Below are 18413 nucleotides of genomic sequence, written 5' to 3'. Positions count from 1 at the left end.
TTCTGGTCTGCACTGAAATGACAAATTTTAATTAGTGGAGTTAAGAGCAGTTGCAGCAGCCCAGATCCATGACCCTGCTGAGGCTGATCGATGTCTGGGGCTGGTGGAAGGGGTGGGTTCAGTTCCCCACCAGCTTGGGGAAAATAAAATGTAAATTCGTACGTCAACACCAGAAATCTTGAGGAGAACTTGGTGTTAATAATGTCTGAAATGCCCCAAACCATGTGAATGAGCAGCAATGACCTGGTTCTATGAAAAAAGAAAAAAAAAAATTGTACAGAAAAACCTACTCAAGCTGTTTTATTTGATTGTTCAGTCACCTGCAAATGATGCCCCTGGCCATGAAATGCAAATTGGCCTCAAAATATTCTTGTTCCTGTGAGGAGAACGAGGTCTGGTGTTCTTGGAATCTCAATAAGCTTGGCTTGAGGAGCCTTTCCTCTACAGAGTTATTTATACAATGTGAATATATAGATTATTGTATAAATTTTATATTTTAAATGGAGACATCTCATCTATTTGTATCATCCCCTTGGTGTCCATGGCGGGAAAACTGGGAAACAAGAGACAGGACTCTGCCATCATTTATTTTCTAGATTGTCCCCTCAAATCCTGGGATATTTACTGCATGTTTGAGCTTTTGGGGATTTTCTCCAACCATATCTTCAGTTATCTAAATGATAATGTTTTTCTTTCTTCCTTTGAGAGACAATCTCATATTATAATCTAATTTTACAATCTAATATGTCACTGTCAGAGAGATATTTCCCTTTAAGCTGTGCTCCCTTTCGTTACCCTACATAATTTCCCCCTTCTTCAACTCATTCATCAAACATTTATATGCAGTTTATGCACCTATTTACTCATTACTTAGCCCAATTTTACACCCTTAACTCATCCTTCAGTCTTTAAGTATTTACCCTAAAGCTTTATTGCAGCTCAGAATGAGATTTGATTGCTAGTGAAGAAGAAAGATTAATTTTTCTTGATTTATGTCACCGTAACTGTATTAGAACATTACCTGTCTTATTTATCCAGTGTCAGTGCATGGAGAATTATGAAAAAAAGTACAGAAATCGGTCTGTTGGGCTTGTGTTGCACTTTGGGCAGAAGTTGCTAATCTGAAGTGACATCCAGCTGAAAAGCAGCAAAGAGCAGCGGGCCAGAATTGCTGTGCCTTGGCAAAATCCTGTTTCCCTTCTTTGTACTCTGATTATTGGAGAGGCAGAGGAATAATTTAGGTCTGTGTTGCAGAACCCAAAAAGTTCATAAATATGAATTTCTGAGTACAGATGTGTGTGGACATGTGGATGGTAAAGAGAACTGGTGCTGAGAGAGACTCATTTGAGAGAATGAGTCAAGGCCAACCAGAAAATAACAATAATCAGTGTTTTTCACATCCTTGAATTGACATTTCTGCGTTCCTTTTGGTTCTCTTTGGAAAGCAGACCTGTTTTGCATTTTGTTACTTTAGAGCTGCTCAAAGGGCTCTGCTGGTGTGAATCCTCTGCTCTGGCTCTGTGCTCCTGCCCTGTCCCAGCCCTATTAGAGGAAATCTTTGTTATTGACCCCAGCAGCGTGTGAGCTGCCACAGGGCCGTGCTGAGCAGCCCAGTTTATTGATATTATTCATGCTGAGCAGCCCAGTTTATTGATATCATTCATGCTCTTGAAGCAGAGGGACTCCTGTGCAGCTGGCTGCTGAAGGAGGCATGTCCAGCCCTCTGCCCTGGTGGGCTGGGGTTCGCCCAGGAAAGGGAAAATGTGATTTCTTTGGAGCTCTGTGAATCTTTATTCCTGGCTGGGAGCAAGTGTTTGGGGGGAGTGGTGTGTGGGCCAGTGTTGGGTGTGCTGCTGAAACCCCAGCCTGAGTCTCTGGGGATGAAGGGAGGGAGCTTCTGTCAGTTCTTTCTGATTTTTAAATCCTATTTTTTCATGCATGAGACAGTTTTAGTATTTCCCCAAGAATATCTGGTAGAAAGAGCTGGAAAGTGCACGATGGGGCCATATAACATCTTAATTTTTCAGGCAAAGGGAGACGCTTTCTCCCACAGGTGCTGTCTCTGCTGGGTTGCCCTTCCCACGAGTATTATTCCACTTTTTTTGGGAGCCTTTTCCAGCCTCCAGTTCCTCTTGGCACCTTTCAAACCCTGCAGCAGCCCAAGACTTTTGGGTTTGTCACCATCCCCAAGGTGCCAAACCCACCCCTCCAAGCAAAGGCACTGACCTTCTCCTCAAATATAAAGATTTCCTTCCATAAACGACAGAGGGAAAAATGGCTGGAATTCACATCAAAAACAGCACAGAGGGGAAAATCAATTTACAATGACTGCCCTCATTAGAACTCTAAAACTCTGGCATTGTGCTACCTGTATTTATTTATCCCTCTTTATTCCTCCTTGCCAATGTTATACATTCCTGTTGTTTCAGTGCTTTTCCTGGCTGGCTCAGCTCAGTTTTGTGTTGCAGTTGTTCCCTGTGGTTTTGGGGTTTTTTCTTCTCTTTTCTGTGCAGCTCCTCGTGCTGAGAAAAGCATCACCTGCTGCTCTGTGCTCCCTCACCTGGGCTGGAAGGGGAGAAATCAGGTTAAAAAAAGGGAAAGGTTGTAAAACTTCACAGTTGTGGTACTAAAACATCACCCCTGACAGCTGGATTTCAAATCTGGCCAGTGCTTCGATTTATTTACTTATTTATGTGTTGATTTTCCAACCAGAAACTGCCCTGCCAAGCTCCCAGCTGACTAAAACTGTGACTTTCCCTTCCCAGAACCAGTAAATAAAAAGGAGAATGTGGTGTCAGCACTGTCAGTCTTGTCCCTTATAAATTTTACCACCATATTTAAAGGAAAAAGCAAGAGAGATGCAGGTCTTTATTTTAAAAATTGTGAGTTTAATTTCATATTTTTGTTTTCCCCCACAGAGAAAGTTGAGGACAAAGAACATTGTGGGGCTGACCTGAAGAACATTCTTCAGAGATGGGCAAGGAGATTTCAGATTAATTTATTTTATTTTATTCATTTTATTTATTTAGAAGAGGATGAATTAAACCTACCACAGAATGTTGGCCACAAACATTTTTCTGGGATATCTTCAGGAAAAAAAAGAAAAGAATTTTAAAAGTAAGTGAGAACAAATTATAGCAAAAGTTTAGTTTTTCTATCTTTTAGAGAAGACTGCACCAGAAATAAATATGTTTAAACAATTCTAAGGCAGTCACAGTTACAGTTCAAAGATTCAGAAATAACTGAGCTACTTTTACATATTTGCACTTTTAGTCCAGATTTTTCATTTGTTTGAGTTAAAATAGCCTGAAAGTTGTTCCTTTAGTACAAAGCTTTTTTTATATGTCTTTAGGTAAGATCTTTATCTTCTCAATTTGGAGGTTTTGATCCCTTGTAAAACACTGGCTATAAATGAGAAAATATGATCCTTTCAATGGTGACCTGGGAAGGGAACTTTATAATGCTCTGTTAAACTTTTGAGCCTGAAATTTCTAAAAAGAAAGATAAATAAGAGAGCTGGGGAGTGCAAATAAAAGAGTGAGAGGTTTATGCTGCTGGCTGCCAGGAATGCTGATGCATTCAGGTTGGAGGGAAGGAACAACAATAAAACACCAGGCTGCAAATCCATGCAGGGATTTCATGGCAAGTACAGGGACTAATTGTTCTTGTCAGGCTTCAAATGCAAATGAAGGTGTTGTGGGGATGGATCCCAGACTGGTTGGGGCTGGGAGGGACTTTAAAGCTCATCAAATTCCACCCTTGCCATGGCAGGGACTCCTTCCACTGCCCCAGGTTGCTCCAATCCCAATCCAAGCTGGCCTTGGGCACTGCCAGGGATCCAGGGGCAGCCCCAGCTGCTCTGGGCACCTCCCCACCCTCCCAACCAGGAATTCCTTCCCAATATCCCAGGGAATCCCACTAGACCATGAGACAGCAGAAAACGAGAGACCTTGATGCTCCCTGTTCTAGATCTGTGTCTCCACTTACCCGAGTTTGGTGTGTGGGGATGCTGGTGGTTAATGGATTTTTGGATGGAGTTTTATTGTTCATGGACAAGTGGGAATGGCTTCCCACTGCCAGAGGGATTGACTGGATATTGGGAAGAAATCCCTCCCTGTGAGGGTGGAGAGGCCTTGGAATAAAATTCCCAGAGCAGCTGGGGCTGCCCCTGGATCCCTGGCAGTGCCCAAGGCCAGGCTGGACAGGGCTTGGAGAAACCTGGGACAGGGGAGGGTGTCCCTGCCATGGCAGGGGTGACACTGGGTGTTCCTTAATGTCCCTTCCAATCCCATCTATTCCATGGCTTTAAGCTGCTCACTTTCAGTAATAAGATTAGGTTACATTTCAAGGTATAGAAATTATTTTTTAGAAGCAATGGTTGCAGAAATTAAAATATTTTGGTTTTGTGCCTTTAAATGAATTTTTAATATTCCATCTCTTAATTAAGAAGGGCAGAGAAAAAAAAAGGAATTCTTCAGGGGAAAGCCAGGAGATATGGTTTGATATTTTAAAAGTGCTCAAAAATTTAGAAAGCTTAATGAAGTAATAAAGCAGAAAAATATATTCCCTCTGTTCCCATTTATTTTCTTTATTTTCCACAATCTTGGGACCCTCCAAAGTTTCCAGGGAAGGTGTAGGAACAGTGACCAAACTTTTCCTGATTGCCTCCAGTGCCTCAGCAGTGATCCATGGCCCTGGGGATCTGTAAATCATGGGCTGGGAGCAATAAAAGCTGCAGGATAACTCATTTAAAAGTTACTTTGTGGAAATGATGATTGCTGAGTCTTGCAGCAATATTCACATGAATTGTCTCTTGACTTGGATTGAGTCAATTAAAGCTACTTAATTAGTGCAGTTAGTAATCATCTGCTAAAATCACAGACATTCTTTTGTGCTTGGGTTTGTCTGTTTTATTAACATTTTAAAACCATTTTTAAAAATGACCCTGTGCAGATGAATTTGGTTAAGCATTTTCTTTAAGTTGCTTTTGCACTAAAGGACAACTAAAAAACATTTTAATATCTGAGACTTCTTACAGAAATATAATTCCTATTTTCTACAGTATTACGGTTCCTGCTTTGATTCCTTGTTACCCCTCACGGTTAAATAATCTAAACTCTGAGACTTGCATCCATTTTCCTTGGCTTTTTTTTTTTTTTTTGTTTGGTTTGGTTTGGGTTTTTTTTTGGTTTTTTGTTTGTTTGTTTGTTTGTTTGTTTTCCCAATTATTTTATTAATCATGAAAGGCTGTCAGCTTTCCTTATGGGAAATGTCATTTAGTGCACCAGACTGAACTCTTTGATTGCACTTTGATTTTGAAGAAATCTGTTCCCTTTTGGAAGGGGTTACAGAACCAGGAAAACTGATAGACCCAAATTAAACATAAATTTTGGGGGAAAAAAAGCAGTGGAAGGAGCAGAGCCTGTAAATTCCCTCTGGAAGAGCCATGCCAAAGGGACAATATGCTCCAGACTGCCTGGAAATTGGTGGGAGGGACTTTGAGTCCTTACAGGAAATGCAGTCCTGTAACAAAGCTTTGGGATATTGATCCCTCTGAAGTTCCATAAACATCACAAGATGTTTTCACAGAATTCCCAGAGTCACTGGGTTGGAAGAGACCTTCAAGACCCTTGAGTCCAACCTGTTCCCTGACACCTCAACTGAACCCTGGCACCCAGTGCCACATCCAGGCTTTGTTAAACACACCCAGGGATGGGGACTCCACCACCTCCCTGGGCAGCCATTCCAGAACTTTATCACCTTTCTGTAAAAAACTCTTTCCTGCTCTCCAACCTGTATTTCCCTTGGTGCAGCTCGAGGCTGTGTGCTCTGGTTGTGCCAGTGCTGCTGGAGACAGAGCCCAGCCCCAGCTGAGCACAGGCCCCTTTCAGGAGCTGTGAGAGGGATGGGGGCAGCCCTGAGTCTCCTTTTCTCCAGGCTGAGCACCCCCAGCTCCCTCAGGGCTTCCTCACTCACAGGGTTTGTGTTCCCAGCCCCTCTCCAGCCTCCTTGTCCACCCTGGGCACACCTGAGCATCTCAACATCCTTCCCAAACCGAGGGGTTTTCTCACTGAGCAGGATGCTGTCATAGTTTCCAACCTGAATGTTTAAATCCAGTCTGGCACCTGGAACATCTCCACACTGGCAATTTTTCCCAGCTTAGGAGCTAATTGCCCAGCACAGAAAGCACTGGGAAGGACGTGGCTCGTGTTTAGTTCTGGAGCTGCTTCTGCCATGACAAATCCCCCCTCTCATTTTGACTTGCTCACATTTGTTGAGCAAGCGGCAATCCAAAATATTGTGAGAATTTATTTTCAAGCCGAGCGTTTGTTTTGCCAGTATTGAAAAAAGCAGGGGAAAAGCAGAGATATTATCCTGTGACAATGCACCCTTTTATACCTGAGAGGCATCGATTCACAGCAGAGCCATTTGCAGCTCCTCACACGCCTCAAGAATTGTTTACAAGAACAAGGAACCACTGCCGGGCTGCTCGGTGAAATCCTGAGGAGTTTTTCTTCCCGTGAAAATAATTCCATATTCAGGACGGGGTGGGCGGAAGGTGGCTTTGAACAATCTCTGTGTTCCTGCTTTGCAGGTGCTGTCAATAAAACCAGGCCAGATTTATGGACTGACTGCACTGCCCAGGACAGGACTGGAATGCTCAGCAGGCAATGAGATCACCAGAAATGAGCCCAGGAACATCCAGAGCTCACAGGAGAGGACACAGAAGGTGCTCCAGAGGATGATGGGACAAGGGGAAATGGCCTTAAGATAAAAGAGGGGAGGTTTTGATGGGATATTGGGAAGAAATTCCAGCTTGTGGGAGTGGGGAGGTGCCCAGAGCAGCTGTGGCTGCCCCTGGATCCCTGGCAGGGCCCAAGGCCAGGCTGGACAGGCCTTGGAGCAGCCTGGGACAGTGGAAATTGTCCCTGCAATGGTAGGAGGTAGAATTGAATGATTTTAAGGTCCCTTCCAGCCCAAACCTTCTCTGATTTTGTGATTCTCTGTCCTTCAGGGAGTAGTTTTGGTTCCCAGAGCTCCCATCAGATTTAGTGTCAATTTGTTCAAAACTGAGACCCTTCAATCTTTCCCTGGGTGTGGAACTGTCTTCAGCTGGGGAGATTCTCTCTCAGCAGTGTGGCTGCATCCAGAGCAGCCAGGCTGAAGCCAATCAGATATTTCAGATTTATTTGATCTTCAAATTCTAAATTTGAATTTAAGTCCAGATTCATTGCACAGACACATCCCAAACGAAATGCGTTTTAAGTGAATCCATTTTCTCTCTAAATCTGTATTTTTTGTGACTCAAGTATTTCTCAATTTTAAATAATATAGGACCATACAGTGCCCCTCACATTTTATTGGCTTTATCCAGGCACGTGCATGGCCTTGACCTTGGAGAAAATGCCAGTAAATGTTTAATAAACCCACAGGCCAGCCTGAACTGTAAGAATTGTTCCAATACATGGATCAATAGCACGTGTTGGAACGCTGTTATGAAATAGAGAGCTGCCTCAGTAATGAAAAAAACACATCAACTTTCTATGAAAAGCTGTTTTTTGGAGGCAGAGTGAGCCATAGATCAAGCTTTGACAAATGCTGCTGCTGTTGAATAGATTAATTTTTTGCCATCAGCCCCTGTTCCACCTGTAAGAGAGAAAAGAAAGGAATTTGTGCTACAAAAGAGATTTAAAAGGAGGTGAAGGAAGGCACAGTTCCAAACAGCAATGTTTTGATTCAGAAGCTTGAACACTGGTGCATCATAAATTGTAAAATGTGTTTATTTCTACTCAGTGATAATTCCTGTTTTAGGAGAAAAAGGCTTTCTTTTATATTTCTGACAATCTGGGGGGAAAAAAAATCAAATCCTGCTGTCTTTTGGCAGACAAAATTCCATTAATTTGCAATTCTGTGAAATTTCATTTCTTCACAAAAAGAAAATAAGTGGTAAAATATTAAAATTTTAAATTTCAGTGCCTCTCCTGCTGCTTTGTCCCAGCAGCACATGGTTATGGAGCCTTCAGCTGGCACTTGGATATTCCAGATCTTTGAGGGGAAAAAACTGGAAGTGAGCAGCTCTGGCAGAGCCCAGAGGGATCCACAAACTGGAGTGGGGCCGAAACTGCAGAGTTTGTGGTTTTCTGCATAGAGTCCCAGAATGGTTTGGGTGGGAGGGGACATTAAATGTCACCTCCTTTCACCCCTGCCAGGGCAGGGACACCTCCCACTGTCCCCAGTGTCCAGCCTGGCCTTGGGCACTGCCAGGGATCCAGGGCCAGCCACAGCTGTGCCAGGGCCTGCCCACCCTCACAGGGAACAATTCCTAATTCCCAATATCCCATCAATCCCTGCTCTGGGTCAGTGTGAAGCCATCCCCTGTGTCCTGTCCCTCCATCCCCTGTCAATTGTCTCTCTCCATCTTTCCTGGGGCTCCTGCAGGCCCTGCAAGGCCACGCTGAGCTCAGCCCAAAGCTTCTCCTGTGCAGGTGAACAATCCCAGCTGTGCCAGCCTTTCCTCCCTTCCATCCCTCTGCTCATCCTGGAGCCTCCTTTGGGCTCTCCCAGCAGCTCCAGGTCCCTCCTGTGCTGGGGAGCCCAGCTCTGCAGGTGGGGGTCTCAAAAATCAATAATCAAATGTTATCAATTGCCAAAAGCATTTTGAAGTTTGATTGTCCTGGGCAGCGCCTTCCTGCCCACTTGGCAGGAGAAAAAGAAGAGTGTTTGAGATGTAGACCTATAAAATGCTGTGTGCTCCCAGTCCTGCTGGAAATGATGTCACACAGCAGGACAACACATTCCAAACAGCACCTGATATTAAATTATCCATCCTCTCCTGCATGATCCCATTGTCTGTGACCTCAGCCTGTGCTGCCTCCCTGCTCTGTCGCCCTGGCACTTCCCAGGTGACCCTGGCAGCACCCAGTGTTCTCTGTGAGGCAATTCCCACTCAACAGGTGAAATCATCAGCATTTCCCCCATGCTTTCCTGATGTGGCCACCTCCACAATGAGATCAGTTCAAATTCCTCCTGTCCTGCTGTCCATCAGCTGTGGAAAATGGAATTATCTTTGTGCCCCTGGTTGGAAAATTTGGCCATCAATTAATGGTGTTTCCATGGCAAATCCAACCTCAGAAGTCCCCAAAGTGCACCAGCTAAGCACATGTAGCCAAAATATCTCCCAGAATGTGAAATGTGATGCTAAGATTGTGTCAACAACTCCAGGACAGAGATAACTCTTCCTATAGAGTAACTGTATTATATAAGCAGCCACGAGAACCTTGGAAACACAAGATATTTGAAATCTCATTTGATAGAGGTGATTTGTGCTAAAGCAATTTCTCCCAAAGAAATGTGGATCTCATTTGCCAACAGTGATTTGAAAGAAGAAATATATATATTGATTTTTTTCCTGGTTTTGGCCCTCACAGGATGGATTTTACTCCAGAGCAGGGAAGGGGACAGAGAATAAAATACTCAACTCTTCCTCCACAGCTCATTGAAATTCCCTGTAGGAAGAGATGTTCCATTCCATAGCTGTGACATCCCCATGCACCCCCAAATGATTTTTTTTTAAGCCCTGTATTATATTGTAGGTTATAATCTATCTTTTAATAAATTTAAGAGGAATTTAGCAAATTTTGGCAAGGTGTCCTCAAAGCTGACTCCTCCTTTCAGTACTTTGAGGGTTTATTTGAATTAATAAAGATATTAATTTACAACACAGTGAAAATATTTGACAAAAACCACTCAAAATATTGAATAAACCTTTTCCTTAATACCTTTTTCCTGTATTTTCCAACAGCTGGAGACACTTTTGGAGTGGTGATTCCCAAATTTTGCTGCATGAAGCCATGAAAAATATAAGTCCAAGTGTTTCTCATAGGTTTTGTGATTCTCTCTGGAGTCAAAAGAAGTCACCTAACTAGTGAGTACTTTATTTAAAATATCTTATTTAAAAATATAATATTTAAAAGTCAGTATTTTCCTTTGTGGGACATGGGAATACAGCTTTTAAATCAGATTTTTTTGGCATTTTTTTGGTTTTTTTAATGACACAACTTTGTAATTATGTATTATTGAGAAGGAATTCATATTAATTTTTTTTGGACTGTAATTTATGATATTGTTGTTTCTTCCTGTCCTTTTCTAATGTTCCCTGTGGAAGCCAGTGCTAAAACCAAACAAATATTTGCAGCTCTTCCTCAGAAATTCTCTTTAAAGTTTGGTTGCTTTTTCCCAGACCGTGCCTGTTAATCCAGTGACACGAACCCTTCATGTTGAAATTTTAGTTTAAGAACAATGGTTCTGTTTCAAATCAGAGTCAATTTTTTTTTTCAATCTGAATCAAAAAGTATTTTTGTGCTATTCAAAGTCTAAAGAAAAATCCTCTTTATGATGTTTTGCAGATGCCACCAAATCAGAATCACTCCCTAAATTTGCTGTTGCAAACTCTCCACCTTTCTCTGTTACAGGACAGATAAACACAGGCTCAGGGGCTGTTTCCCTGCCATTTTCTCATGGTATTTTCCCCTTTATTTGGATTCCATGATATGATATATGAAGCAAAATCAATAATTCCCACTTTTCAGGTTAAGGGCACAGCTGAATAAATAATTCATAAGTCCTTGGATCAATGTGATTTCAGAGAACGTCCACCAGCAGAGACCAGTTTTCTCAGATACCCCCATTATTTGAAATGATCTGACAATTGTCTTGGGTAAATCTTTAAGTCCTTATATTGACCAGAACTAATTTGAAATAAGCAGTTGCTGTTTGTGCTCTGCTGCTTCTTTGTGAGCTGCCAGCTCTGAGTCACCTTGTGCTGCCTGATTGGATCAGCAGCAAAACCTTGGTGAAAAACCCTTGAAAAAACAGAATTCCAGACTGGTTTGGGTTGGAAGGAAGATTAAAATCCATCCCTGCCATGGGCAGGGACACCTTCCAGAGACCAGGTTGCTCCAAGCTGGCCTTGGACACTTCCAGGGTTGGGGTAGCCACAGCTTCCCTGATCCACACACATTTCCTTGAGTGGAAGAAATATCCACACCTGTCCTAGTGCAGATGGAGACAATACAAAGCAACACACTCCATTTTCAGAAGGCTTCAAACTGTTTTTATTTTAGCATGCATGCTTTTTATTCATTCTTACAAAACTCTTCAGGTTACACTTTACTCATTGGTCACAGGAGACAAGCAAAGTGCTCATTGCAGTAGTTGCAGGTTTCTCTTATTTTTCCTTCTTTCTTTCTTGGTTTCTGTGTCAAAACCCTTGGTAGAAAAATTCTTTCAGGGGTAAACATGGATCCTCTTATCAAATGTGGATCCTCTTATCAAACATGGTTCCCCTTATCAAACTTCTCTCTGGCTCACAGAGGTCACTGTAAAGCCTCTTCCACACATGCCATTAAGAGAGTGCAGCACTTCCCCAGAGATATTTTTTTTTTTAAGGATAGATTGTCAGGAGTTGAAATCCCCTCTCCTTCCCATTTTTTATTGGCACTATGGAAACCATGGCTGTGAGGGCATTCATCTTCCTGCAGCCTCTTTTTGAGGATTGGCTCTGGAATATGTAACATGTTTATCTCCCAGTCCCACAGGGCTGATCTGGGTGCTCTCAGAACCAATGGAACAATTCCTGGAGTTTCCAGGGAAAGTGGGAATGTGCTAGAAGGATTCGTTGGGACACGCTCGAGCCGCAGAGATTTCTTGCAAGGTGAAGTTGAGCACGGTGTCAGTGCTGGCGGAAATCAAAATGTTGTAATTCAGAAATTGAATGCAAAGATGGAGGAACAGTAAAAAGAGGCATTAATAAAACTTTTCTGATATTCAGGCTTCACTTGCTGTTTCCATGGTAGGTGTCTGATATCTGCTTCCACACATAAGTCCTGTCCATATCACATCTTTTGTGATAAGGGCTATCTTGCCCGCTGAAAAACCAGCTGATAATGCCTCTCCCAGTCCATTTTACGGAGCATGGAATTTAGTCCTATGGATTTCTCAGCCAGGTTTTCTATTTTAAATTGTTTCAGCTATTGGTTGATTTGTTTCCAGTGCTGTTAACAGCTGGTACATCTCTGAAATCTTATTTTTGCCATTTATTCTTCCAGGGCTGAGTCCTGCCGGGATCACACTGGGACAACATCTCCCGTGTGCAGCTAAAAAATACTCAGTCAATAAATCAGTCATCTTTGCTCATGTGCAAATCCACTTTTTCAACTTCTCCCAAAACTCTTAAAGTCTGGTTTTGCTACAATATTTACATGTAAAATAGGAGCCAGGGTGCTGATGCTCTCTGAGCACTTCATCATCCTTCTGGTCTTTATTTTCTTGCTTTCTGTACTCCCATCACGTATTTTGTCTTCAATTTTGCAGGCAAATTCCTGGCTGGGGAACTTCCCTAGGAGGAGATGTAATTCCTCACGTCCCTACTCCATGAACAAAGCTGCAGGCACTGTATTTATACAGATTATGGCTGATTTTATATGTCCTTATATAATGCATTCTAACAGATTTAAGCTGGGGGAGCATTTTGTAACTTCTGTATGGGAGCTTCGTCATCAAATCCTATTTGTTTTTCAGATTTTGGTTCCAATTCTCATGAATCCCTTTACAAATGTTCTTTTCTTCACGGAATAATGTCAAACTACTTTTCTGATCACTGGGTATTGTTTCTCCTGGAACATGATGGATTCCTCTGAGGTAGGATTTGTCAAGTTTTTACATCTCCTTTTCTGGTCACAACTGAGAGCATTACGAGTGTTTGGAGTTTTGGATACTTTGTCCTGAAATCTTTCCTTATTAACAAACTCAGGGAGATTTTGTTAAGTAGGGATAGAAGATAACTAATTTTGAACTCTTGAGTGCATTGAAATCTTGGATATCTCAGGCTGTCCTTGCCACAAATAGTTTTGTCAGTTATTTCAGGAGAAAAAAATGGTTTTTAAAGCAAAGCCATGATGGTCAATGCAACAGCAAAAAGTTATTTTGACAGAATATTGGACTCCCTGATTGAAATAATTAATAAATCCTTGGACAACTGTTGGGATAATCAGTTTGCAGCCACTCTTGGAAGACTCTGCTGCTCTAACTGCCCAGGGAGGGATCTGCTCTGTAAATAAGATTTTACCATTCCTCCATCTCCATTTCCAGTCCATAAAATCGAGGCTTCCCATGGAGGAATGGCCCAGTTATCACCAGCTTCATTTTGCATAATTGTTTTTTCTGGTGCTGCAGTCAGAGCTCCCATTAAATCCCAGCCAGGCTGACGAAGCACAGGAGTGAGAGTGGAGAGCAGGAGTGAATCCTGGAGCACTGACATGCCCAAAAGCCCCTCTGTGCAGCTGGTCAGCACTAAGACAGCGGGAAATGTTGTTATGCAGAGATGATCCAGATGTCCTGTGATTGGAACTGCTCCCACTGCCTTGTTTTGTGGGTGGATTTTCGTCCTACGCTCATGCAAAGCCACTGAAAGTGGTGAAGTTCTCCATGTGGGATGTGGGAATTAGACCTGTGGTAGAGCAATATCCATAACCACTGAGCTAAACCAACTGCTTGGATAGTCAGCATTGAAATTTGGATTCAAAGGATGAACTGGTTTTTGGCCTGCAGTTTTTTACTAGTTTAGGACCATGTATAAACCCAGTATATATGTGTATATTAAACCAGTATAATCCAAATAATCTGTGTTAAACTGGTTTTACTCCCTCAGTTGTCTATTATGGCCATGCCCTATAATTATGGGACTCATCCCAACAATTATTTCATCCTTCCTCTCCAGAGCATGCTGTGCTTATTACAAACCTTTGGTTTCTCTGGTACTTTAAATATTTTTTCCTTTTTTTTTTTCAAGTACCTGAACAGTTTTCAGATCATTCTATCTTCTCACTCTGCAACTGCAATGATATTTCAGAGAGCAGTAATAACCTACATTTTAGAGTTTATCCTTTTCCTCTCAGAAAACACGATTAAAACTCTGTTCTCTCAGTTCTGAAGACTTAATTTATTTGTCTTTCACAGGCAGATTACTTAAAGTCTTCTAATATTCAAATGTAAATAATCAAACCTAAGGCCTATTTGCTGTAGATCTTAAAACAAAATCTCTGTTCTTTAAATCTTTGTTTCCAAGAGAGAAAAGAACCTTATGCCAAAAAAAAAACCCCAAAAAACCCAAGGAAAAAAAGAAAAATCATTTGCAGTTCATCTTTTGGATAAGACTATTACAAAGCTATTGGAAGCAAAAAGCCAACCTACAAAAAATGCACATTGTACTGCCTCAGATACAGAAGAATGAATTACAGGATTTGAGTCTTATTTATTTTCCAGAACTGCTTAAGAACATTCAATCCCGTATTAAAGAGTAGTCACTTGCTGCTTTGTTCATGGGTTTGTTGTTGAGGCACTTGGGGGTTTTGGCTGGGTGGGTTTTTTTATCTAAACTTTAGCAAAGCAGAAGAGGAAAGTAGGGCACTGCAGCAGAGAGAGGGCCTTGGAGAGGGGAAAACAATCCTCAGCCAGCAGGGATGGGGCTGGGACAGGGATGGGGCAGGGATGGGGCAGGACGGGAATGGGATGGGACAGGGATGGGGCAGGGACAGGGATGGGATGGAGCAGGGATGGGGCTGGGACAGGGATGGGGCTGGGACAGGGATGGGGCAGGGATAGGGATGGAGCAGGGACAGGGATGGGAATGGGACAGGGATGGGGCTGGGACAGGGATGGGGACAGGAATGGAGCAGGGATGGGGCTGGGACAGGGATGGAGCAGGGACAGGGATGGGGCAGGGATGGCTCAGGGGCAGGGATGGGGCAGGGGCAGGGAGGGGGCCATGACAGGAATGGAAGCCGAGTCAGAGATGGAACTGCATGAGGGATGGGACAGGGATGGGGATGGAGCAGGGATGGAACTGCATGAGGGATGGATCTGTGTTGGAGAAGGAGCCATGTCAGGCTCCAATTTTTAGGATTGGGATGTTTGAATTTCCATATGGATCTATGGGGATATGGCCACCATAATGTTTCAGAGAAGCCATTGAAGAAGGGTGCTGAATGTTCCTTTTCCATCTTGTTATTCCTTCCTTTTTTAAGTGTTATCTTCAGAGTGGATGGAATCTTTGGAGAGGATCAGCACACGAGGAGTTTGTTCTCTCTCTTTAACCCTGTGAAAACACCTCCATTCTGAACAAAGCCACCTTGCCTTTGATGTCTGTGGAATTCTGGGGGAGGCACAGGAGCAGAGCTGCTCCCTTTGGAAGTGTGAATCCTTCAAACAAAACCTTGGGACATTGTTTTAAATGCTGAAAACAAAGCAGAGCCCTGACAGGGCACATTGCTTTGAGGAGTTAATTTGGGGAGTTCTCAGATCCTTGATGGGTGAACAGAAATCCTTCCCTGGAATATTGCTGTGGAGATGCTTCACTTTTACACCCCCCACAGTGGAGGGTTCTTGTCACAGAATTCCACATCTCAGATGTTTGATAAAAGCAGGGATGCTGTGAGTGCCCAAAGATGATGCAGCTCCAAAATGCCTTTTTTTTTTTTTTTCTGGAGTCCATCATTGCAAGAAGAAGTTTGAGGTTTTTTCAAATATTTTATCTTTGAATCATGATTAAATTATAGTCTGATCATAGACTGAACACGAGGGTGTTGGTGAAATAACCTGTGGATAATGCAAGGATACTCATCCAGGAGCCTTACATGGGTCAGGCTGTGCCATCTCTGGAATTTAATTTGAAATCTTGACTTTACCTAGGATTCTTTACAGTAATGTTGATGGTTACTCTAAGCACAAACTGATTTCACTGACAGTAAGTTGGTTTCTCTATTTATTTCCTTTTATCTAATGCAAAGTATTTTTTGAAATCATCTTAGAAATTCCTTGTGTGAATTTCTAGATAAAACAAAGATAAAACAAAGGTGCAGTTCTGTTACATTTAACAAGCAGATAAATGCTTTATGAGTATGCAGAAATGATTAATGAATTTCTTATATTTTATTTTAAATGTGTCTAATCATGGGGAGAAAGAACAGATTGACATTTTTCCTTTATATTAAGTCAAAACTTATATTAAGTTTTAAAGATTCATTTTCACATGGAACTGGCTTTAAAATGATGTTTTTAATTTTTTGAGTTTAATTGTTGCTGTATGAATATTTGAATTTAATCTCTGCTGGAGAGGCCGAGGTCCAGGACAGCAGTGATGCAGCTGAAGTGACCCTGAAAGAGAGGGAAAAGCCAGCACAGAAGCTTTAACTCCTTTCACACAATGTTCAGACACATTTACAAATAACCATTTTCTGCATCTTCCTGCTACATCCAAATCTGTCAGCTCAAGCTCTTCTCAGTTTGTGTGGAATCACATCGTTCCTGCTCCGAGGTGAAGCCTCATTAGCCTTCACAAAACAATATCAACAGGAAATGTCTGGGATGATGGGACTGGAGAGGTGCAAAACTGCTGGTGGAAACACAGATACCTGACAAGCCATTAATGAGATCATTAAAAACAGGCAAAAATTCAATTTCATCTGAAAATACGAGACTTGTAATGTGCTGAAAAATACATCAAAAAGCTGTTACATTGCTAAAAATGCTCAGGGAGTTTTGCATCCTAATGTGGGGCATTGACTGACACGCAAGCAAAGGAAAAATATCAATATTAAATCAAATGGAATGGCAGGCTGTAACTTCTGCCATCCGTGGGAATTGTAATTGAATTTCTTGTGGGAACTGTAGAAGTATTTCAATGGAGGTGCACAAAAATCCCCTTAGGGAGACAGAGGTGTAGAGGCTGCAGGTTTGCTCGTGCCCAAAGCTACAGCAAGGGTGAAAATGCAGCCTTGGCAAAGGTGTTCCTCAATGGATTTTGTCAGGAATTATATTTTTGGAAATCCTGCTGAAAGTGTTTGAGGCCAGGATGGACGGGGCTTGGAGCAGCCTGGTCTGTGGAAGGTCCCATGGCAGGGGTGGAACCGGGTGGGATTTAAGTTCCTTCAAACCCAAGGATTTGCGGGTTTGTGATAAGATTTTGTCTGGGATTTGTGATAAGATTTTGTGAAGTTCTTAGGAAATTTATCAGGTTTAAATGATCTGGAGTGTGACAAAGGGATCCCTAATGAAAAAGCTTTAGAATAATGAATTTCTCCTACAGAACCATGGAAAAATTGGGGTTTGAGGGGACCTTAAAGTTCATCTCATTCCAGCCCTGCGCCGTGGGTGGCTGGTGGTGCTCTGTGCGGAATTCCAGGTGGGTGGAAGGTGGGAAGGAGCTCCTGTGCAGCTCATTCCCATCCCGAGGGACAGTGCTCAGGCTCTGGATCCATCGGCCCCCGTTCGATGCCCGCCTTGTCCCTAATCTCCTGGCAGACTCCTGCAGCTAATCTTCCCATTGATTTCGGCTTAGGAACACCTGGAGCTCTTCAAGCCCTAATAAAATCTGAGGAGCTCAGTTTTCAAGCCATTTAACTCATTTGGAGGCAGAGTTTATTTATTTTCTGAGGAGCAATCGAAGAGCTCTGCTCGTTCCTGCGTAAAGGCATCGGTCAGATGAGTGAAAATGGAGCCAAAATCCATCCAACCACACCGAGCTCCAGCCCTGAAACCGGGATCTTCTGGGCCACCATGCACCTGCCTGGGTTTTGTCCTTCTCTTCTGGTTTATTTTCCCAGTTTAACTTTGGAGCAAAAAAATCTGTTTCCCTTCCTAACCTTGTGTTTCAGGACACTGCCATAATCAATACTGCAGCGCAAATCCCGATAGATCCAGGCTGGAAGGAATGCCAAACTTTCTGATTGCCTTTCCCATTGTTTTTCTGGCTTCCCCTTCTGTTATTTTCTCCACCTGCTCCAAATCCAGATGTTTTGTTCAAGACTCCTGGCAGATTTGCTGAGGAGAAGCCAAGGTGAGACACAGCAATAGGTGCAAGTTTTGGGGGATTGGGGTCACCCTCCTGTATCCCATGCCAGGTGCCCTGGAATCCTGCTCACTTCTTCAGGAAAGGCAGAAATTACCAAACAACCAAGGCAGTTCAACAGGAAAAAAATCCAGGAACTTTTGTCTGGGTAGGAATTGTTACTGGGATAGAGAGAGAAGGCTGAGGTATGGAAATGGAAAAAACATGGGGAGAGTTCACATTTCCAGATATTTATTTACCTTTATTTATGTTATTTACCTTTAAATAATGACAGTATTTTAGTAAAAATAATGTTTTATTTAATTGTGAGTCCCCTGCAGAAAACCTCTAATATTTCATTGCATAACTGATAAGCCCAAATGTCTGTCAGATAATGTCTCACTTTTCTATTTATTTAAATGATGAAAGATGGATTTTTTGTGACTAAGATGATTTAATGACTTTTTCTTTCAGGTTTTCTTAACCAGGATGACATTTAGACAAGGGAAAGGAAAAAAAAAAATCAGAC

The 18413-nt window shown here is 42.4% G+C and overlaps 1 long non-coding RNA gene across 1 annotated transcript in view; it reads left to right on the top strand.

Annotated features, from left to right (window-relative positions):
* LOC139595144 (uncharacterized) overlaps window positions 1–18413 on the top strand; it is a 51617-nt gene that overhangs the window by 20447 nt on the left and 12757 nt on the right. The window contains exons 5-9 of the long non-coding RNA XR_011680872.1: window positions 3030–3117; window positions 6596–6730; window positions 9803–9925; window positions 12580–12699; window positions 15084–17893. This is a non-coding gene — a long non-coding RNA (uncharacterized lncRNA). The remainder of the gene's footprint in view (window positions 1–3029; window positions 3118–6595; window positions 6731–9802; window positions 9926–12579; window positions 12700–15083; window positions 17894–18413) is intronic.

The sequence above is a fragment of the Agelaius tricolor genome, unplaced genomic scaffold (assembly GCF_023055355.1).
Source record: "Agelaius tricolor isolate 1412-34295 unplaced genomic scaffold, bAgeTri1.0.p SCAF_12, whole genome shotgun sequence".
NCBI lineage: Eukaryota > Metazoa > Chordata > Aves > Passeriformes > Icteridae > Agelaius > Agelaius tricolor.
Note: the sequence above shows the minus strand (reverse complement) of the source record. Positions and strands in the feature narration are given on the sequence as shown.